At 41.0% G+C, this 23,664-nt stretch overlaps 1 protein-coding gene across 8 annotated transcripts in view; it reads right to left on the bottom strand.

Annotated features, from left to right (window-relative positions):
• NAV2 (neuron navigator 2) overlaps positions 1–23,664 on the bottom strand; it is a 535,652-nt gene that overhangs the window by 63,383 nt on the left and 448,605 nt on the right. The gene's annotated exons all lie outside the window — the stretch shown is intronic.

Here is a 23,664-nt window from a genome sequence, read left to right as displayed (position 1 = left end):
ATAGAATAAAAGCACATATGCAAAAGTTGTAACTGATAACACATGAACTGATTTAAATATGAACTACTAGTGGAGAGATTTGTAAACAGGAATATAATATTTTTAAAGGTCAGAAAAGGCCCTAGAGAATTATTAGGCAGTGGCCCAGCTGTTTGCAATATGTTTTGGGACATATCGCGTAAAGGACAGCTGGGATAGGCACACTCTAAACTCATCCCCCTGGGATTAAGTTTCACCAATTTCAATGGAGGTTGTTCCAGACTAAGGTCTGGTTCTGATACTGTATCTTTTATCTCCAAATCATAGCTTTGAAATGGGGCATGAGCTGCTGTCTTGCAGACTCCTCATTGCTCTCAGAAAAATGCCCCCCTACCTTCCAGTTTGCTTTAGCCACTCTTCCAACATGTTATTTCAGTTCTGGTTCACAGTGAATGCAAAAGCTGGGCCCCTGATTAGCCTCAATCGTGTTTATTTTTGTTATTAACCTTGCATTGAGCTAAACTGTGTCAGTCAGCAATAAATAATAGGATCACTATCTTCTGACACAGACACACAATTTGGAGAGGGAGAGAGATTAACAACTAACCATAGTTAAAACCATCAGTGAATTCTGCATGCAAGGGGGGAAAAGACTGGAGGAAAAGGACTCTACTTCCATGGTTCCCATCCTTAATCATGGTGAAAGAACTGGCAGTGTTCTTTACTTTTTACTTAGATAGCAGCCAATTAACATATTAGCTGCTGCAGAACTGGAGAAAGGTATAAACATAGTACACAGTAGTTGCTTCATAATATTTCTGTGTTATTACACCATTAATATTCCTTTCCTTCCAGCAAACATAGTCTTCCTAATGAACTGCAAACAGAATATAATCTAACCAATAGAAGAGCAAGCTCATGAAAATTATGGACAGCAAAATGTTTGATAGATCTAAGAATGCATGCAAGCACTCTTTTCCTCAGTAGAAACCAACTCCAGAATGTAGCTTTATACCAATTTTAAACCACTTCATTACACATATTGTTTTAAAATGTTGCCCTTGCTTCAGTTTCTCAGTGGTTGCATTCAAACGCAAATGGAAAGGAAGGGAAATGTAACAGCCCTCCTAATTACAGCACTCTATACTCCGTGAACAATGATAAGATCTTTGTAATTTAGCTGGGGCAATCAATAACTTCTGATGCCAACAAAAGTCCACTCAGCCATAACTTGAGACCCTGTCTTATTTCCTTTTAGTCACTTGATCAATCAAATGAAATCTACTTTCAATGCTGGAAAATTATGTGAGTGCTGAGAGACATAGTCATTTTCCTTCCTGTTGTGGAAAGCCATTTTAAAACTGAAAATAAAGCTGAAATTCAATCAGACAGGTAAGACATTACAATTTGAAAGAGAAGAAATGAAGCCTCATAAGATGACTGAGGTAAGTCCTCATATAGGACTGAACTTGTTTAAGAACACAAATCTTCCCTACTCCAGCCTACAATTAAATAAAAATTGCAGGTGCCAAGTGAAGAATGAAGGGTTCTGACAAATAGCATGGGCTCAATCCCAGAAGGGAGGGGAGATTTTTCTAAATATCCAAATTTTAACCAAAACTCTTTAAGACCTCAAATATTAACCAAGAATCTGTTCTGTTTCGGCCAAAATACTAGTTTCCTGTGAACTTTGGGAGCCCCCCAAAAACAATCTCAACTAGTCCTTAACAAACATTTCACTGCCAGATTCCTAATACACAACACACAGCCACAAAAAATGGGAAGAACATTACCAGAAGGATAAAAGACATGTTTAAACATGCAAATTAGTATAGCAATTAAAGGTTAAAAGCACTATCACTGGCTAGTACATCGTTAACCAGAAGCCTTTAGCCAAGTTAGTCTTCTGCCTGCCTTACCTCTAAGACACTTAGAATTATTTGGGTCTCGAACATCATAACTGATTGTTTACATTTGTGTATTAATCAAGTCTCAAGCCCATACTTCTTTCAATAGTAGGTTGAGTCATTTATCGTCACTGAAATCCTGTAAGTTAGGTGTACCTGAAGAACTGTGATTTCCAAAAGCTATCCAGTAAGTGAAAGTAGGATTCCCCAGTCAAACTCAACACTGTAAACACTACAACCAGAAAACTTAAATCTGTAGAGGTGGTAGCTTCTCTGAGGCTCTGAGTCATTAGCTTTTACTTTTCCCAAGTTTCAATTTACAACAAAGAGAGACTTCCGGGTTGGCGCCATCGCCGAATGGCGGGCTCCCTCCGTGCTCCGGAGGGAGCCGGCTCGGCAGGGGTTGGGTCCTACTGCGCCGGCGACGCAGGGACCCTCAAAAACCATGGGCATGGGGCCCATGGACATGGTGACTCGGCTGGCACCTTTGCGCCCCTCCCCGGCCCGCGAAAGAGCCTTTTTAAAGGCTAAAGAACGGGCGCCAGGAGGAGGGGTGGTGCTTTGAGTCCTCCGCTTCCCCTGCCGAGCAAAGCCGCATGCCATTCGGTGGAGAGCGCTAGCTTCTTCTATTGAGAATTCGGACCCAAAAGAAGAACCCGTGAGTAATTGGAGTATGGACTAAAAAGAGGGATAAATTTTTAAAATTTGGAGCGAACGGGGGAGGTGGAAAAAGGAAGTCAGCCCCCCCTTAATTGTAGAAGAGCCAAAACAAAGGACTTGACAACTAAGATCGAGAGTAACCTTATCTTGATGAATCTGCAACTTCGTGAGGGGAAAATATAAGAGTGAGCTGGAGGAGAGAGGTGGAATTTGTATTAAAAAGTAACACCCCCCCCCCCGGAATCCCTGGAGCGATTCGTGAAAATGCCTGGAGAAGAGCAACGGAGGTTTTGACAGCTGTCAAAGAGCTGTCAAAACGGAAGAACAAATTGGAGTCTTTGTTATGAGGACTTTGCCGGTTACATTTGTTATAAATTGGACATAAATTGTTTCAAATAAGGATCAACAAGCTATTTGGGCTGGTGGATGTGATCTGGAAGGGAGCTCAGCTGCTGTGGTCCATCTAGAGGAGCTGAGGGTTATTGCATGTGTTTTCGACAGGAAACTTGAATAGCTGAACAGAGTTTTTAATCTCCTGGGAAACTGCAGAAATGGAACATTATTTTGTCTAGAGAGGTCTACACACCATAAGAAACAATGGATTTATCTGTTGGAAAATGAAAGGGACATGACGCAACGTTTGGTTCCTGAATAACAAGCCTCTGCAGAGAAACTAGAAGCTTTTGGAAAAAGAACATTTCTGCGGGAGAACAGGGAAATAAACAAAGAAACAAGAACGAACTGGAAGTGGGAACATTTGGGATATCCAGATTTGATAAGCTTATGGAAATAAAATTGGAGTTTTCACTCCTGGATACAAAAATCTGGATAGAAGAAATGGGCCCCTTTTGGAGATAGGCTCCTTCTATGATCGGACACTCGAAATTAAAAATGACTGGCAAAGAATCAGAGGGGTATGGGTTTAGTGAAATGTGGGAACTCCAGAAAGATACTAGAAATGGAGGGATATGGGGAACGCAACAGGGAAGGGGGGAGGGAAATTTGGAATCCAAAAGTTGTAAAATTATTTTTTTTTCTATCTTTATTTTATATTTATCTGCATTATATCTGAAAAGGGGGACCTCGTGGAAGGGAGTAGATCGATCTTAGGGGATGGGAACTTGGAAAAAAATTTGGGTTATTGATGATGAGTGTAATTTGGGGATAAGAATTTGTTGAATTTAATTGTTTATTTGGAAGATTTGGAATGCAAGAGGGGGTGGGGAGGGGAAGTCTTGGTTATTGGAAAAAGTTTATAAATTGGATTTAATTTGTTTTAATTTGGAAAATCTTAATAAATATTATTTTAAAAAAAAAATTTACAACAAAGAGTAGCTCTTCATTGGCTATACATAGGGCAATGTCGCATACGCAATGGTTGAAGTCCATCGCATTTGCCATAAAAAAGTACCATATGCAAATTGCATATTTTTGGTGACATGCTCAGAAGTAACGTTCAACTGAAAATCTGACCTCGGTTAAAGGTTCTTGTGTAGTGTTGGCAAGTGCACCACTGTATTCTGCTCATACTATCATATTCCTCCCATGCCAAATTTTCTGTTTACAAACTTTGCTAGATTTTGCATGCTCACTGCAGCCAACCACAGGAATCCAGCCTCTTCAGAAAAGGAATATAACAAATCAGATCCTTTTAAATACCAGTTGGTGGAAGAAACAAACCTGATTCCCAACAGACAAACTATCCAAAGCTCTGCAAATACCAAAACCACATGTGTACACACAAGTGAAAAAGGTAAGTTTAATATGGTACAGTCCATCATCATTTTACCAGGATGCATAATTACTACCTTTTGTTTGTTTGCATGGCTTGTCTACTGGAAACATGAAGGTGTATTTTGTCTCCCACAAACAGAAATCCTCCATGTCTCTTCTATTTCAAGCAAGAGGAGTAAGAGTAATATACAGGTGCTTTTTGGATGTTTACTGACCTGGAGAAAGGTGTAACATATTTACACATGTATCACCAACCAAGTCAGATATTAATAGTCCAAGTTTAATATGGAACTCTCCCATTAGTACCAAAAGAAGGCTATTTTACACTACATGGGCAGCATGCAACATTTCAACTGGAAACTTGGTGATTCTTCCTAAATCATTAGCTATTAATTTGTTCAATGACAGATACAAGACATCACAGCCGAAAAGAGAAATTCTTCTGAGAAAAGAAAAACGACAAAGCGTCTTAAACTGTACTATAAAGCAAAGTGAGAATAGCTGTTTCCATTGTTTTTCTTTGGGACACCCATCAGATGCTGACATCACGGCACGAGGAATTCTAGGAACGATAACGACTGCATGGGGTTTATATCAAAATGTTGAATCATCAGTCTGAAGAATAAATGATGCCATGATTTCAGCTCCAAAACAGTTGCACAGAATGAATACACAAACACACACTCATGGCAGAGCTTGGTGTGTGTGTGTGTGTGTGTAGTTAATATGATTATCAAAGCCAACTCAAATGGAAATGTCCATAAATAGAAGGCAAAATGTGAACATGACAGGGTTGTTGGAAAGGATTTCTGTTCTCATCCTGAAGCAAAGTTCTTAACCTGAGGTACTATTTCTGGGTTAGCAGAGTCTGTAACCTGAAGTGTATGTAACCTGAAGTGTATGTAACCCGAGGTACCACTGTAATCATGATTTTTTTCTCTTATCCACACGCTGATGATGGTCAGGGGTGTAATGGGCAACAGTGGTCTCTGTCCCTCTTTCCTTTCCTCCCTCCTCTGATGCCCTCTGGCATCTCTGTCTCCCAAAGGCTTGCACAACTGTTTGTTGCCGCAGCCCTGGCTACAAGCTCCCCAGGCGAATGGCGTCTCTGGTGCTGGCCAGGGGGTGCTTCCCAGGCCCCTGTGGGGCAGTGGGAGGGGAAACCTCTCTTTGGGGCAGGGGGCAGCTCAGAGACCAGGGGAGGCAGCTTTGGCTGGCCAGAGCACTCCCAAGGAGAGGGGAGAAGAGAGAAGGCTGAGGGAACACTCCACAAGGGTGTTCAAAAAAGGGTGAGGAGCTTCTCTCAGTTAGCAGGGGGGTTGGGGATTTGCTGCAGTGTAGGTACAACCTCTGCCCAAGCTAGCCGTAAGCAGCCTTCCCACTGGCAGAATATAGCAAGAAACCCCAATGTGAGTCATTTTGGGGCAGGGTTGGGGTAGGATTCCCCCAAGGGACCCAATCGTCGGTTCCTAATCTGCAACAACCCTTGATTTGATGCAACAAAAATGGGCAAATGCACCCATTTCTTTCCTGATTGACAGTAGCGGGGGGGGGGGGGGTTTGCATACAGTGGCTTTGCTGTTTCAGTTGCCCCTGGCCCATTCAGACAGCTCTGTCCATTCTCATCTTGCTGACATGTGAGTCAGCACCAGTTCCTTTCCTATACACACTATCAGGTATGCAGAGGTACACACTGGGAGGGGCGGGCGGAGAGAATGTTGCATTCAGAGTCTGCAACATCCATATGGTTTTCAGTCTAAATACTTTCATACCTACTGCTTTCTCAGTCTTCCTAAGCATGTGATGAAAAAGATACTTCAGTTGATTGTGGCACGAGTTTTCACATGCAGCATCAGCCTAAAGTTAGTTTCAGCTGGGTTAAGGATGCTTCTGTACTGAATTGTGTAATCTTTTTTGCTACTAAAATCTAATACTGATATTATTCCAAGACCAACAGTGTACAGATTTGATTAAGAATTCACTAAGCAACTACCAGCATAACAGAATGCTTCAAAGAAATTAAAATACATGTTAAAAGAAGATTTGGCAATGATAAGATTTTTTTTTTAGGCGAAGGCATTGCTCAAGAACTGAAAATGCTGAGGAGAAACAGTCTCTCTGTGTCCCTTATCACAGTTCATTTATTGGTTCTTAAATACACTGCCCCTCCTCTCTCTTCTGCTCTTTTCAATCTTCACTATGCTGTTAGCCACCAACGTTACTATCAGCTGATTTAAGTTATAAACTCCACTATCCAAAGATCACAGTAGAGAATAATAGAAGTGAATTTTTAGAGAGATTGGGATATTTCTCAAATTGAAAATGAAAACTCAGTGTAATAGGATAAGCTTTTTCTCTTCAGCTTGCACTTATGCTTGGAGAATAATTCGTAACTAGTGGAACTTGTTTTCTGGGAATCATTCAACACAAAGCTTTCCGAAATGCCTTGAGGGACAGGAGATAAATCAGGAAGTAGTAAAGTGTCAAACCCAAAGGTAGGGTTAACACTAACCTACAGAAAAGAGATCAGAATACTATGCAAAGATTTCATTCAGACATATTACTCTCATGGGTAGCTGTGTTGAATTCATGTTTTAATTCTAAATATTTGTGTGAGTCTCCTGACTGGAATGACCATCAAAGATTCACTGCTGATTCTCTTATGACAAAGGGTCTCACTGAAACTGTTGAGATTTAAAAGTGCTTACAATTCAGCTGGTTCAAGACTATGTACATCTGGTGTATTCCTATATCTCAGGGCCGAAAGTGCTGAGCATCACAGTCAACTGAAAGTCTTGCTGCTACAGACTGAACAATTTTAAAGTTGTACAGAAGTATGGGACATAAATAGCTCAGTTTATTACTGCCAAGACTGCTCCCATTTTATACTATATACAGCAAGGGACTGCACATTCTTTTCAGTGGCCTGGCCTTTTTATTTTTTCTCTTCCCAAAATCACCTCCCTCCCCCTTATATGAGGTCCAGTTCTCATGTTCATTTTTGCCATGCAAAATCACTGCACTGGTGGCTTTTAGTCACTTATTTTTTAGTTAATATATGTATTGTCAATTATTGTGATAGATGTATTATGTCTACTGTTTTAAAGGTCTGGTTTTATTGCTATTTTAGTTTATCATATGATATGCAACATGCTTATATTTTTAGAATTAAGTGGTGTGTACACACACACACACACACACACACACACATCTCCATAATGTTTGCAGTTCCCACCCTACCCTGAGGTGGTTGCTGAGAGGCAGTGCATACGGGCTGAAAGGGGACTTGGCAAAGATCGATTCCCCTTCCCTTTCTCAAATGTGCTTCCTCTCCTGGATCTCTGTGTAAATGGAAGAGGACTTTCCATCCATGGAACAGACCATCTCGAACCAGCCCTATGCTTCTAATGTGTCATGAATGATGACTCCAACATTAAAATAAAATAACTAAGTAAAAGAGCACACAAAACCTATTAATTTATACACTGCCCCACAGCCTCCTAGCAGACAAAGGATGGCCTCCTCAATTGTCTGCTTAAAATAAATGGCATAGTGAAGTGTTTTATCAGGCTATACCCTATTTCCATTCCACCAAGCCTCCAATGACGCTTCTCCTCATAGCAGACCTTTAATATCTTATTTCCATAGTCAGTTCTTCCCCCCACACAGAGATAGGGTACCAGATTTGCCTTAAGGCATCATTTATAACTCTGGGCTCAAGTGCACAATTACCTCTTAACAATAGTGGGGGAGGCAGCTGTAAGCTTCCAGCCTACCTATAACCTAAGCAACATCCCAGAGAGAAAATATTTCAGAGATAAAAACACAAGAGCCTGGTCTGTTGGGAGTTGTTAGGAATGGAAGAAATCACCAAAAAAGAGCATTTTATGAAGAAAAGAGAAAGACTGCAGAACTATATCAGCGCTTACGTTACAATGTGAAAAAATGCCAGAATATCTAAGAATTCCTGAGCTTCCCTCACTGTAATAAAGCCCTGCCAAGATGTTTGATAGGCTGGATTTCTGCTGGTTTAATATAAATCAAAAGAGAAGCCTATTAATTATTGAAGTCATTTCTGCACCATGCTTCAGTTCAAAATTTTTCAAAGTAGTTTGCAATAACTCATAAAACAAAGAATAGTAAAAGTTGGATCTCTCTCACACACACACACACTCCACTCATGACTTCTTTTTTTAACATGGATGTAGAAATGAAATGGAAGGTGCGTGGATATAGCCAGCAGTGATTTCCACGATCGCAACATGATCTAAAAACAAATATTTGATGTATATATAGTATGGAATTATTTTGTTTCATATACAGATCAGGGACATATGCAGCTACGTTTATCAGAAGCTTTCCTCAGATTATGTAAAATAGGCTACATCAGCCCAAGATAGGAAAAGAGGTAGTAAGGAAATACCTAGCTACCGGTACTTTAAATGCATTCAAATCTTCAGGGCCTGATGAGCTGCATCCAAGGGTACTAAAGGAACTTGTGCAGGTTATTTCAGAGCCTTTGATAATTATCTTTGAGAATTCTTGGAGAACAGGTAAAGTCCCTACAGACTGGAGATGGGCAAATGCTTCCCCATCTTCAAAAGGGGGGGGGGAGGAAGACCCAGGTGAGTTTGACATTGATACCAGGAAAGGTCCTAGAACAGATACCGTAATTCAACAGTCGGTCTGTGAGCATTTAGAAAAGGATGCTGTGATTACAAAGACCCAACATGAGTTTCTCAAAAATAAGTCATGCCAGACCTATCTCTTTTTTGATGGAATTACAAACTTGTCCGCCATGATATTCTGGTGAGGAAGCTGGTAAAATGTGGGTTGAACAAGGTAACTGTTAGGTGGATTTGTAGCTGGTTGACTGACCAAACCCCAAGAGTACTCATTAATGGTTCCTCGTCATCCTGGAAAAAGTGACAAGTGGGATGCTGCAGGGTTCTGTCCTCGGTCCATTGTTGTTTAACATCTTTACAAATGACTTGGATAAAGGAATTGAGGGGATGCTCATCAAATTTGCAAGTGACACCAAACTGGGGGAGCGGGGAGCTAATGCTGCAGAAGACAAGCAGAATTCAAAATGACATTAACACATTGGAGAACTGGGCACAAGCTAACAAAATGAACTTCAACAGGGAAAAATGTAAGGGTCTGCACTTAGTCAGGAAGAACCAGATGCACAAATATAAGATGGGAGACACCTGGCTTACCAGCAGTACATGTGAAAAGAATCTAGGGGTCTTGGTGGACCACAAGCTGAACATGAGTAAAAAATGTGATGCAGCAGCAAAAAAAAAAAAAGAAAAAAAAAAGCTAATGCTATTCTAGGCTGCATCAATAGAAGTATAGTGTCCAGATCAAGGGAAATAATAGTACCACACTTGGAATACTGTGTCCAAATCTGGGCACCACAATTTCAGAAAGCTGTTGACAAGCTGGAACGTGTGCAGGAGGGCCACCAAGATGATCAAGGGTCTGGAAACTAAGCCTTATGAGGAGCACTTGAAGGAGCTGGGTATGTTTAGCCTGGAAAAAGAGAGACTGAAAAAAGATATGATAGCTATCTTCAAAATTCTTAAGGACTTTTACATGGAGGAGAGAGCATGCTTGTTTTCTCCTGCTCTTGTGGGTGGGACTCCAATGGCCTCAAGCTGCAAGAAAGGAGATTCTGACTAAACATTTGGAAAAACTTTATGACAGTTGGAGCTGTTCAGCAGTGGAACAGACTCCCGTGAGAGGTGGTGGACTCTCTTTCCTTGGAGGTTTTTAACCAGAGGTGGGATGGCCATCTGTCACGGATGCTTTAGCTGAGATTCCTCATTGCAGGGGGCTGGGCTAGATGGCCCTTGGGATCCCTTCCAACTCTATGATTCTAAATTCTATAAAACTGCAATATCATGATGAAGTATACAGAAAACTATCATGTTGCCAATGGATCTTAAGTTTATGGCTACCTACTTTTGAAGAGGAAAAAAATGTTAAACATAGCATCACCATCATCTGCTAATAATTACATTACATTACTTCTTATTTTGTCTTGATGTTGCTTGTTGTTCTTTAAAAAAAATCTCCAAACAACTGTACAAGAACTAACAACTGCCACCCGATTTCAGAGCTTTTTGCTGGCTATATCAAAGTAGTGACTGTCTCACACATTTCTCTACATGATAACAAGCACACCCAAAGCAATGCAAACACACAGCTGAAATCGTTCTCCTGGGGTTGCTTGGAAGCAAATGTTTGGTTTAGGAAAGGGACTGCTGCACAATTCCCCCACCCAGCTGTTCCTAGATGTGTAGCCAGTACACAGCAGATGCCTGCCACTGCCTCTTGCACTTATTGCAGAGTTTTCTTTTAAAATGCACTGAACCTGCATTATACAGTACCACCCAGTTTGTTAACAGCCACATAGAGACCAACACCAAATACACACATAATTTATATGGAAGACTGAAGTGTCGCAGCTGTGACAGAGTGAGAGCCAGGAGTCATTATGAAGCTGCTAGTGGGCAGCAGCTGGGATCCAAATCCCATACATATTTGCAGACAGTTTCTGGAATTGCGATCAAATTGGTCTCAGTCAGTTAGGCCTATCTGAGTATACCCTGAAGCAGTATGCAGAAACTCAGTGACTGTCCATCAAGCAAGGTAAGAGTTACATCAAGATGAGAGAGGGAACGAACAGGTAGGGGACACTGCTCCAGATTTTTGTAGCATGGCTGCTCACGTTGTCCACCACCGGCTGGGCCACCCAGGTTATTTATTCATTTAATAACATTTCTATACCACTTGATTGTAAAAAAACCTCAAAGCGGCAAAAGAAGGAAATCAAGGGGGGGACCACAATAATACTTTAAAGATGTACAAAAGTTTAAATACAAAAATGGATTAAAATTACCTCAACTTTCCAAACATCTGGGTAGCAAAAGGAGTACAGTGAAGGTGCTTGCTTGATCTCAATAGGCAGGGAGTTCCAGTGTGCAGCTGCTGCCACAGTAAACAATTGAGTTCTTACAAATGTGGAATGGGGATAATGTGGCACCTGTAGGTTGTTTTCTGACCACCTGAAAACTTATACTAGTTTATATATTCATCTGAGTCTGGTTTAGCACAAGTTTGCTTACGTGGCCAAGAGTCTACTATGAATGAAACAATGCAGTTTAACTGGTCTATCATATGTTGGGATGGTGTCTTTCTTCCATCAAATTTACCAGACCTGCTCCCACTGAAAGGTAACTCGACTCTTGCACTCAAAACAGCAACAAGTAAAACAAAAGGCAATATGCTTCACCTGTAGATTGGGTACAAGTCAGGCACAGAGTCCAGCAGAAAGCCGCCTAACAACAGGATACCCATTTTGTGAGGTGTCATCATCATTACCACAATTTTTAATAAAAGAATTTAGATACTGCCTTTTATTTTGAGAATGCCAAGGTGGTTCACAAGCAAATAAAAGCAAGCAAGAATAAAACATACTTGGGGATTCCAAGTATACAACAATTTTAAAAGCTTTTCAGAATGTTTTGTGGTCTGCCTCCCTGGCTTCTTTGGGAGGAAAGGGAGAATAGAAATGTAACAAACAAACATGCCACAATAGCCAGTCTCCACTAGGGCACATTTCCATCTAGATTTACATACAGGAATAAGGTACATTGCTAATTTTACAAGGTCAGGCTTTCCTGGTGGCCTGTCCTCATATAGGGGATACCAGTATGGATACAAGACTGATGTGCCTAGCAGCCTAAAATCATCACAAGTCCAGTTTCAAGCAACTGGGACACAATGTGGTTGTATTTGCTATGGGAAACTGGAGAATCTGAGCAGATTTCAGCCAGGTAGACAAAGCAAACTGTAGAGGAGACCGCAGGTTTTTATCCCATGGAACAGGAGCATGGGCAGAGAGACTTCAAAGTCTCCACCTGCAGGATAGGGAAGGGAAAGCACTTGGAACATCAAGCAAAAGAAGTCTGGGATTGCTGGAACATTATTCTTTGACTTGAGAAGTCTTTGCTGTGTTTGCCATCACAACAATCCCTCTGAGATAGTTACTGTTCCCGTTTTTGTACGCAATACTTGCTACAGCCCACACAGCAATGTGGGTTTGAAACTAGTCCCAATTTACAGTCACTGAACAATAACTCTGTTGTTACACACACATACATGGGGGGGGGGGAGATGTTTTAAAAACCTGACTACATTCCAAATATCCTTATTGTTAGATGTTTTGACTAATAAGTGAATATAATTGTAGTAAGTTGCACAAGAAAAGCATTTTAAAAAAAACATTCTCACTCTCTACTTCCACAGTAGAGAGCAATTTTAATTGTGTATTTAGATTATTTTTTTCATTTATATACCGCCATTCTTCCTAAGGACCCCAAGGTTGCCATCTGTCAACTGCACACATCCACCCCCTAAAATGTGTTTATTACATTGAAAATCAAAGTAATAAAAGTCAGATTTCATTCATTGTTCCAACTTCAATTCGGTGCCGTAGCTTACGGCATTTCAGCAAGGAGAATTCTTACGCCAGTGCTGCAAAGATTCAGTCACCTACTCAAATAAAAATCTCAACATTCCTCCTTTGCTACTCTCCTTTTAGCCACCACATGAAGACCATCCTTATTCGAAGTGCAAAAAAGAAGAATATTCCTACCTTGCCAGATCCCTAGGCCAAAGCATTTCTCCACTTTGCTGCCCATGAAGAACTCTAGAGAAAGGGGCCAGATTTATTTTACAGGTTGACACCTTCATTTGGCTGCCATCAAAACACTCCAGCAGGAAGGGGTAAAAAAAAAAGAGTTTACGATCTTGGGATGCCCGATGACACACAGGAGAAAACAAGGCTGCTTCTCTCAACAGCACACACAGTGGCTCCGCACGAGGCTGGGAAAGAAGCAAGCTAGCTAGAAGGTGAACACTATAAACGGCCCTAGAAAGTAATCTGATCCCTCTGTGAAATTAACCTCTGAAATGCTGGGGGAGAATGAGACCGAGCCATTTCCCCGGGACTAGGTCGGCTGCGGAAGAGTTTCGACACGCCTGGCTTTCAAGAGGCAGACAAGGTTGTGCAAAGCCTTCAGATCAGATACAGTAACTCTGTTACCCTCATGTGGGCAGCACAATCTGATCACAGCTAGCAGACCTCAGTCTGCAGAGAACAAACAAACCAGACCACATAATCCTAACCTAGTCTGATTTAAAACAGGTCTGATACACTTCTCAACATTTCCAGTGGATTTTATCAGGTTGTGCCCAATGTAATGTTTCTTTTTTTTTCTCCGTAGAGAAAAAGCTGTAGAGAAACATTATTTTGGATTTTGAAGAAAAGGTCTTGCCTTCTTGGAACTTCTGTGAAGGGCAAACAATACAATCAGAACTGGCCCTCTCAAACACTGAAATCACTGTACAAACACTTGCATTTAAATACACTAAATTCCTTTAATATTTTCGTTTGTTAGAACATAACTGATATGTTGCCCAGTTGCCTTGCACAATACCATACATCTGGCCTTTTATGGACACAACGCACACAGGATACATACTTGATTGCTATAATTTGAGTAAGCGATATAAACCATACTGGAAAAACCACAAGGTAGTACAGCATCAGGCTGAAGTATTGGTTTGATCCGAGTCAGAATACGTATTATTATTGGCTCACGCAAGCGAGGTCCCTGGTTTAATTTGCTAGCTTGACATTCTGCTTGACATTTCTTTTGTGGGCCACAGACCCCGCTAGCCACAGGTATGGCTGCAATAAGAAGTTCTCTAGAATTGTCCTGACTGGTGTAGAGGATCCTTCCTTACATGAAGGAACTCAATACACATCTCTTTCATGGTCACCCAATAAGTGGAGGAAGTGTGACCATTGCATGAGAGTATTGATTTGAACTCTTCTGTTTTGACTGCAACACATTTAACAATTTTCTTTGAAAACTGAGACACGGGGATGAAAGTCAAGTGAGCACATTCATTACAAAGTTCTTTATCATAATCATAATTAAGGCATTTGAAGTGCAGATTGTTGAACACTGTGCTGTTCATCAGAATTACCATTAATTCCTTTTTACAAATAGCCCAAAGCAGGCCTGAATCACCCGTAACACAGCAGCCTGACTGCAGCCGACCAGACTTGTAATTATGGTGTTGAGGTGCTTAAAAACCTCCCTGTGGCTGCCATATGCAATTGGTGAGTTTTGTTTGGCTTGTCAGGTTGCAAGGCCTGACTTAGCCAACACCTTGAACCACCTGAGGTAAGTCAAGCTTATTAATACACAGATTTTGGAGTGTTTTGCATCCTTTTTTTGTAACATTTGGTTTCCAAGTGAAAATTGGTGGAGAATAAATCAAAACCCGTAACCTTTAGAAAACAAAAAATAGAGAACCCAGGTAATGAAAAGTACTTCACAATTCTAATTTTTATTTCCATACTTAGGCAGTGATGGCTGGTTATTTTCTTAGGTTTGCTTGGCTCAGAACTATTTCTCCTAAGACTGAGAAATAGCTTGGTTTATTCCCCAAGTGATCTGAATTGTGTTTTTGCCCACCCTCGCAACTTCTACCCCCTCCATCGACCAGTTCTCCAAACTTCTTCCACCTTTCCTCTGACTCCACTTACTTTGCAGTGGCAAGAAGCAACAAGCAGGAGGAAAAGAAGCCATCTCCCCCCTCTGGCATCTGTTATTTAATACCACAGGTGCAAACAGGCTCTGGAAAATATAGTTCCCCCCAGGTACCTGTATTGTCACGTGTGAAAGGGGGACAGATCTCCCTCCCTTTCCTTCTGCTGTCCGAAAATAAGTGGGGTAAGGAAGACAATAGGGCCTTGGGGGTGGGGTGGTTTAAGTTGAAAAGGGAAAATTTAGATTAAAATCAAACCTGTACAATAATGCAGAGGGTCGTAATGATTACCTCATATCTGAGGAATGCAGTACAAGCTTGCAAGCTTAATATTTCCGAGCCAAATACAAGTTTCAATAGTGTCATTAGCTTACTTGCTAGCACAGGAGCAAGAATTCCCCATCCCCTGCAAAAAAGGATGGGGGGATTTGGCAGCTTTGGGCAAATAATGGTGCATTCTAATAATTCAGGAGGAATGTTGCATTTGAATTCTTATTGGAGAGAAACTGTGGGTGAGGTGCCTGACAGTTTTTTCTTTTCTCTTTTTTTACACACACACACACAATTTGCTGCCACTGGCAATGCTGATAGTAGCCTTCCTAATTAAAAAAACCAGATTGTGTCAATGGGAATGACACTGCATCATGATGTAAAGCAATTCCCAGGGGCACTGGCTGCTCCCATACACCCCCACAATATAATAATAATAATAATAATAATAATAATAATAATAATAATAATAATAATAATGGTATCACGGTGGCAGTTGTCGTTTCCAGTTGATTATACACTTATCAAGTTCACCTCTGTGTAATGTGTGCCATGCACTTAAATCACACCTAAAAGGTTAATTGTTTCCAGGCCATGTAGTTTGCCATGATGTAAAACATACAACCTAATGAATCCTAGAGACTTTCACTGTTTTAATGGGTTAAAACTGTATGTTCTCCAAAGAGTTATAAAAATACCGACTTCAGGAAACAAAGAACTGCAAAACTAATTCAATATATAAGCCTGCACTTGCTTCTTCTTTCCTCAGTCTATGGTTTAGTGGCTATTGTGTCACTATGGCAACATGAAAGACTGCTTATTTAGAGGTTGCATGTGACAATTTGCTATTTTTAAATAAACAAAAAAAATCACAGCCGTTCAGAAAAGCCTAATTTAAAAAAAACCAGATGATTGTGTTTTTAGGATGAAAAGAAAGAGTGTTAATGAAATTCCTTCCTGCAGCTGGACCATTATCGCATTAAACGAGATTAGCTATGAATATAAAAAGACAGGAGCGCTCTAGTCTCTCGCCACATATTTGTATAATGACAGAGCTAGAGACTGTCTTAGCTGGGTGGATGCTAGATGAGTAGATATCAAAGGCAGACTGTGAACTGAATGAAATAGCTGCTCCTTCATACAAGGGAGCTTCTACCACCGAGACTGATCTCTCTGTACAAGAAAAATAATGTTTGGTGTAACCTCTGATGTGTGACACTAGAATTTTTTTCTCCCCAGATTATACAAACTGGGCAGCCACTGCGTACGTTGGTTGCCTGATCAGTATACTTCCGGCAGCAAAGTAAAACAAAAAACAAAATAACAACAACCATGTTTTGACAGTGACATGCTAGCGAATGAAGTCCAGGGCCAATTCCTGCTTGCTGAGGGATGACATCTGCTTCCCTCTCTGTCCAGCTACCAAACTAGATGCAAGAGAAATCTGTGAAAGGAGGAGTGCTGGCTGTGGGTGGGGGGAGCTTTGGTCCACCATTCTTCACTGCCTCTTCAAAGCTGAACCCACAGTCGCTGAGGATGGACTTCATTAAGGAAATTCCAAAATATTAATCAGTTTATGTACAGAGGTACAGTCGAACCTTGGATCCCAAACGCCTTGGTACTTGTACGTTTTGGCTCCCAAACACCGTAAACTCAGAAGTGAGTGTTCCAGTTTGTGAACGTCCTTTGGAACCTGAAATGTCTGACGGGGCTCCCACAGCTTCCGATTGGCTGCAGGAAGCTCCTGCAGCCAATCAGAAGCCATGTTTTAGTTTCCGAACGTTTTGGAAGTCGAACAGACTTCCGGAATGGATTCCGTTCGACTTCCAAGGTACAACTGTACTTTGAAATCCTGGATTACGACATGCATGCTGCCTGAAAAGTCTCAAACCTCTGAGAGCTAGAATTTTTTATCTTTTTTTAATTTTTATTATTCAAAAAAAAAGTTGAGACTGGTCAAAACTGTCCACTCATATTCCATATACACTGAATCACAGTATCAACAATAGCATGTTCTAAGTATAGTGCAGTCTCTACAACTGGAAACTTATTGGCTCCTTCCAATGACAAGGCAAACTGAAAACAGCATCTTAATAAAAATAACTGCACTGCCTGATTTGTCCCAGTCCATGAAGTCCCGAAACACACGCATAGCCTGTGAGCTTCAATGAGTTTTAATTTTCTTGAGCTCCTCTGAAGTCAGATGAATTTGCTGCATTTATTCAGTGAATGGAGAATGAACATGTATTTATTTTACTTAATAACCTGTGTGAGATTAGTTGTGATTCAGTTTATAAGGATTTGGTTTATAACAAGTGTGTTTGAAAATTATAATTAAAAAAAAAATCCAAATAGCAATCCGGTGAGATAAGTTTTACATTAAAGGTCTGTTCCAGTAGTTAAAATTGTGGATAGAAGTAAAGAGGCCCCAGGTATTAATTTACCTAAAGAGCAGCTGTTAGAAAACACATTGCATTGTGTCATACATGCCCAGTGTAATGAAACCACAGACAAATAAGCCAAAGAATCACTGGTTTAGGGTTTAAGCCTCCTGCCTAAGCATGTGTTCAGCTCCTTTATAAATTAATGGGAACTGGATCCAGCCTGCACTGAAAGGGGATAGCGGCACATTACCACAGTAATGTAAAAAGTCAACTTAATACTTTTATTTCCTGTCTTGAAGTGCAAAGTTTGGTGTCCATACTGAACCCACATGAAGTTGGAAATCATTCCTCAGAGAGCAAGAGAGAGACTTAACACACATTTATTTTAAATTTGTTATATATACTTCCTGCTATAACTTGTTTCAAATTATCCAGCTTGACTTTATCATTCCTTTGGACTAATTCAGAACATGACCCTACTAAGTATCATTAAATTTATTTAAAAATGTATTTGTTGAGGGGTTTTTTTCTATAAAGCACATAAAGAAAATTAAGAAAGCAGTTAAAAGTATATGTGGTGTTTTTAGACATAGCACCATATATACAGCTTAATTCATCTTAAAATAGGTGATTGGCATGCCTTTTCCCAGCTCATTCTCGTTTACCACTTGCTGGGGCAGAGGAAGGGGGTGCGGTGGGTGTGGACCACCCCAGGTGTCACCACTGAGGGGGGTGACAAAATGTTGGGTGTCACACACCGTTGGGCCTGCAGCACGCCTGAGCTACATGTCTCTCTTGGGAGAGACGCTGTGGCTTGGGTGTGCGCAGGCTCCGCGCTGCCCAAATAGTCCGCCTGCTGCCTCTCCACCAGCTGTGGGGCAGCTGAGTGGAAGAGGCAGGCAGACTTTGGAGGCCCCGCGGTGCACCCTGCCCCTCTGGGCATCTCGCCCCACCCCTGGGTGCGCCACCCCAGGTGCCCGAGCAGCTTCCTCCGCTGCTGCCACTTGCAACCCTTTCTAGAAAAAGCAGGTTTTGCCTCCTATCACAGCCTGGCTACATCCAAAATAAACTACTGCAACAAGCTCCAAATGGGTCTGCCTTTAAATAGGGTTCAGAAACTTCACATAGTAAAGAATACAGCTGTTAGGATGCTTGTGGAAATAAGTATCCGGATCATGTAATATCAGTCAATACCAGCTGCACATGACTGATGTAGGCCCATTTATTTCAATGGGTCTAGTCTGAGTAAAACATAGTTGAATATCACCCTTTGGAACTAGGTTAGTTCAAGGACTCCCTGCACCCTCAAGTCCAAGTCTCTGCTCACAGCCACACTTTCAAGATCCATCAGACAGAAAAGCTTTTTAGTTGTGGCCCCATAATCCAAGCAATACATATGACCTAATCTTTCTTAGTTTTTTTGGGCAGACCTCAATAACTTATGGTATTTGCTTCGGCTTGGATTCTGTTAAAAGTATAGTGAGTTCAGTTTTTAGCTTTTGTTACTGGATAGTTTCATGTGTAGTTTATGGAACTCTCACTTTTTGAAAAAGTCTTTAAAATCTTGTCTCTTCTCTAAAGCTTTTATTAATATGTAAGGTGAAGGCTTCTTACTGGGACATGATTAAGTTGCTGCTGTTCTCAGGCTCGTTTTATTTTATTGTGGTTACTTGCATATGGTTCCTTTACTTACATGTGGTCCGTTTGAAATATGCGGCTTTGTGAAGGAACACCTCAAAAAGCTTTTGTATATATTTTTTTTAAAAAATATTTATTAAGTTTCTATACCACCCTTCATCGGAGGATCACAGGGAGGTTTAATGCAGTAACACAAAAATTTATAAAATAGTTATTAACAAAAACAATAACCCCACTCCCAGTTTAAAAGGCCATAGATTGTTTAATTAGCCAGAGGCTTGGGAGAAGGGGAACATTTGATGACTGAAGTTAGGCTATCCCTGTGCAAGCAGGACCACCAGCCAAAGCTGATAGAAGACACTCTGCATGGCCACAGCCATTTGAGCCTCAAGTGACAGTAATGAATCCAGAAGTCCCCGAAAGCTGCATACCCGCAACTTCAGAGAGAGTGTAATGCCATCAAGAGCAGGACACTTCCCATCCATCCTGTCTAGGGAACAGCCCACTAACAGTGCCTCTGTCTTATCCGGATTGAGCCTCAGTTTATTGGCTCTCATCCAGTCCATTACCGAGGCAAAACACTGGCCCAGCACATCCACTGCCTCACCTGCAGATGTAAAGGAGAAGTAGAGCTGTGTGTCAGCATATTGCTGACATTATACTCCAAAACTCCAGATGACCCCATTCAGCAGTTTCATATAGATGTTAAACAGCATGTGGAATAAGACTGACCCCTGAAGAACCACACACTGATAGCTCCACAGGGCTGAAGAGGGTGCCACAAGCATCACCCCTTTGGAAATGACATCCAAGCAGATCTGAAACCACTGCAAAGCAGTGCCACCATCCCTTAATTTGGACCGCTGCTCCAGAATGATACCAATGTTGACAGTATCAAATGCTGCTGAGGTGGAGGAGAATTAGCAAGGACACGTTCCCCCTGTCTCTCTCCTCACATAGGTCATCATACAGGGTGACCTTTTAAAATATGTTTATTTGGTTTTAAAAATAATTGTTTTAGTTACCATGTGTAAGCCACCTTGGGGAGGCTTTACACTGAAGGGAAGCACACAAGTACTTTAAATAAATAAATATCATCCAGAAGATTGCACCCCTAACATTTATTTTCATTTATTACATTCATATCTCACCTTTTCTCCAAAGAGCTCAAGGTTCTTCCCCTTCCACCATTTCATCCTCAGAACAACTACATAAAGGTTAGGTTGAGAGAGAATTATGCCCTCTCCTTCCAAATTATGTCTTTTATTGTAATTTGTCCACCTAAAATGGATTTTTCCATCTAACTTTGATTTTAACCTAAATTCAATTTCTATAGCATTACACAATGTAAACTGTGAAGGATAACCTTCCAGATTAATTTCCTTGGTTGAAGAAGAAAATTCCATTCTTTTAGGTTAATGCAACAGACCAGAATATTACTTTGCTTTCTTATCCTACAATACCCCCTTGTCTTTTGCAGCTGTTAATATTTGACTAGGTCCTCTGGACTACAAAAAGGGTTATCAAAACAAGTGAATTCTCTCCCCCTCCCTACTGCCCTAGTTTCAATAGTGGAAAAGTATGAGGAACTATGATCAATATGGTAGATTATGTAGAATAGTATTTAAATAAACAATCCACCTGAATCTGAGTAAACAATTGTGATTGTTAGTGTTTGGGATTCAGTCTGGTTAATTAAAGCTCTGAATTACAAAAGAAATTGGCTAGAGAACAGTCCTAAAGTATTTCTGAGCCTATCACTATTCAACAAGACGTGTTGGAGTCAATGGGTGCTTCTATCCAGGGCTTTCTTTTAGAAATGGACAGTCCTCTTTTTAAGAATTGGACAGTCCTCAGTGCATCCAATCACAACAGAAAAAGGCCTTGTGGCTACAGTTACAGGATCAATTCCTGATATCTCCAGATTAGGCTGAGACAGACTCTCGTCTGAAACCCAGCTGTCAGTCAATGCAGACAGGACTGAGCTAGATGGACCAATGGTCAGACTCACTATAAGGCAGCTTTCCATGTTCCTATTTAGCAGCCAAGCCATGAACAATATCCACTGTCATTTCTTATACATGTATATGTGCATGACAGAAGGAAATAATGACAGATCAAACAGGGGTTCAAATATTCAAGCCATAATGCATGAAGTATCAGTGCACCATTTATTACTGAATCTGCCAAAGGTCCTACCTGGACGTGACATGATTCCTGGTTTCTTTTCTGTCTCTCCAAGGTGTTTTTTATTGATTTATATCCCTTCATGGGCTCAAATAATAGATTATAAAAAGGTAAAAATAAAGGACCCCTGGACAGTTAAGTCCAGTCAAAGGTGACTATGGGGTTGTGGCACTCATCTCGCTTTCAACCCGAGGGAGTCAGCGTTTGTCCACAGACAGTTTTCCGGATCATGTGGCCAGCATGACTAAATCACTTATGGCTCAATGGAACACAGTGACAGAAACCAGAGTGCACAGAAACACCGTTTACCTTTCCGCTGCAGTGGTACCTTCGAACTGCTAGGTTGGCAGGAGCTGGGACCGAGCAACGGGAGCTCACCCTAACGCAGGGATTCAAACCGCCAAACTTCTGATTGGCAAGCCCAAGATGCTCAGTGGTTTAGACCATAGCACCAGGGAGATTGTAGATTGTTTGTGCAGTCCATTGTGCGGTGCAGTGACATACGCAGACATTGGTATACATGCAGAGTTCATTCAAATGGCTGCCAAACAACCACCTGATGGGAGTTCTCGACAGTCACTTTCTTGTAACACATGATATTTAACAATGGAATCATTTTCTATTCACATATAAATCTCAGGCAGGAATTTTTCTTCACGCAAGGGGGCTGATTTCAAACTATCTTGGGAGTTTGTATATTCTTCCCCCTTTAAGTCTTTCCATGCAACAGGTTTCATACCTACAATAGACTAGTTGGCCTTCAGAGTCCCTTCCAATTCTATGATTCTATGCAATGGAACTTCAATACATACGTTACTTAAGACTTCAGACAACTTCATTTCCTCTGTCTTGCAAAATTCCATCATGCCCGTACACGAGCTTGATGTTTTCCTCTCATTCTCAGTGAAAGAATAGCTTATCAGAAATCTGACAAGCATTATTTCTTCCCAACAGTAGTGAACACATTTGAAAAGGAAACCCCCTTTCAGATTGTCATTGTTGGAGCTTTAGCTCATAACACTAGAACTCGGGGACATCCAATGAATCTGAACGTTAGAAGATTCAGGAGAGACAAAAGAAAGTACGTACTTCTTCACACAGAGCATAGTTCAAACTATGGAATTCACTTCCACAAGAGGTGGTGATGCTCACCAACATGGATGGCTTTAAGAGGATTAAACAAATTCATGAAGGGTAAGCTTATCAGCGGCTACTAGATGCAAAGGCTTTCTTCTTCCTCCATGCCCCTGGATGCCAGCTACGAAGAACCACAAGTGGGGAGAGTGCTGTTGCATTCAGGTCCTGCTTACGGGCTTCTCATAGGTTGTCCACTGTGAGAACAGGAAGCAGGACTAGACAGGCCATTGCTCTGTTCCAGTATGCTATTTGTATGTTTTTATTAACGAATATAACAATTCCATGCCTTTCCCCATCTAGATGATATACATCCTTATAATGAAGCAGGAAGAGATTCCTAAGCTTCCTAAACTAAGTAGAGCTTTGAAAATTCCGCAAGAATTCAAGCCGCTGAATTGAAATATGCCCTAAATGAAATCTATTCAGCCTTACACGGCCACTTACACATTAACGAACTGTTACAGAGAACTATTGTGTAATAAAATATCTGGTCAAGCCCTTTCTGTTATTTGAGAATATTAACAGTCTTACAAGGCAAGGTATGACGAAGCGTATCAGCTTCAATGAGTTTTATTGGAAAGAAACCACAGCCCACAAAAAATGCAAGGATCAAATGGCTCAAATTTTCACTTCACGGTCAGTAAGCTCTTTATTGATAGCTTTACACCAAGAATTAATGCCTCCTCTCAATTCTTGACAAGCCCCCTTTTGACGCCCAAACTGGTATGGTTGCTGTACATATAACTGGGGGAATGCTACCTAATGGTAAATAATACAAAAGCTACCCATAAGGCTTTCATTTTTCCAAATTATCCCATTTTCCATGTAACATAAACATAAACATTTTCTGAGATTGTCAGCCGTCTAGAACTTTTAAGTGTGCAAAGTACGGTATCGCTCGACGCAATACCATCAAATTCCTACTGGTTCTATTTTTCTATTCCTATTTTTTGTGCTGTTTGCCTTGCTGCAAGTGACTTCAGTACTCTTCAGGTATTATGTTAAGGTGTTTAGTAAATATGTGAGGGGGTGGGGGGAAGCAGGGACAAGTGTACTAACTCTACCTTTCAGAGTAATAGGTTCACTGAAGTAGAGAGACTCTTCAACTTCTAGAGGCCCCCTGTACATTTTAGAAC

Source organism: Podarcis melisellensis (genome assembly GCF_964234715.1).
Source record: "Podarcis melisellensis genome assembly, chromosome: 1".
In the NCBI taxonomy this organism is placed as follows: Eukaryota; Metazoa; Chordata; class Lepidosauria; order Squamata; family Lacertidae; genus Podarcis; species Podarcis melisellensis.
The sequence above is the reverse complement of the archived record's forward strand: the minus strand, read 5'-3'. Positions and strand labels throughout refer to the sequence as shown.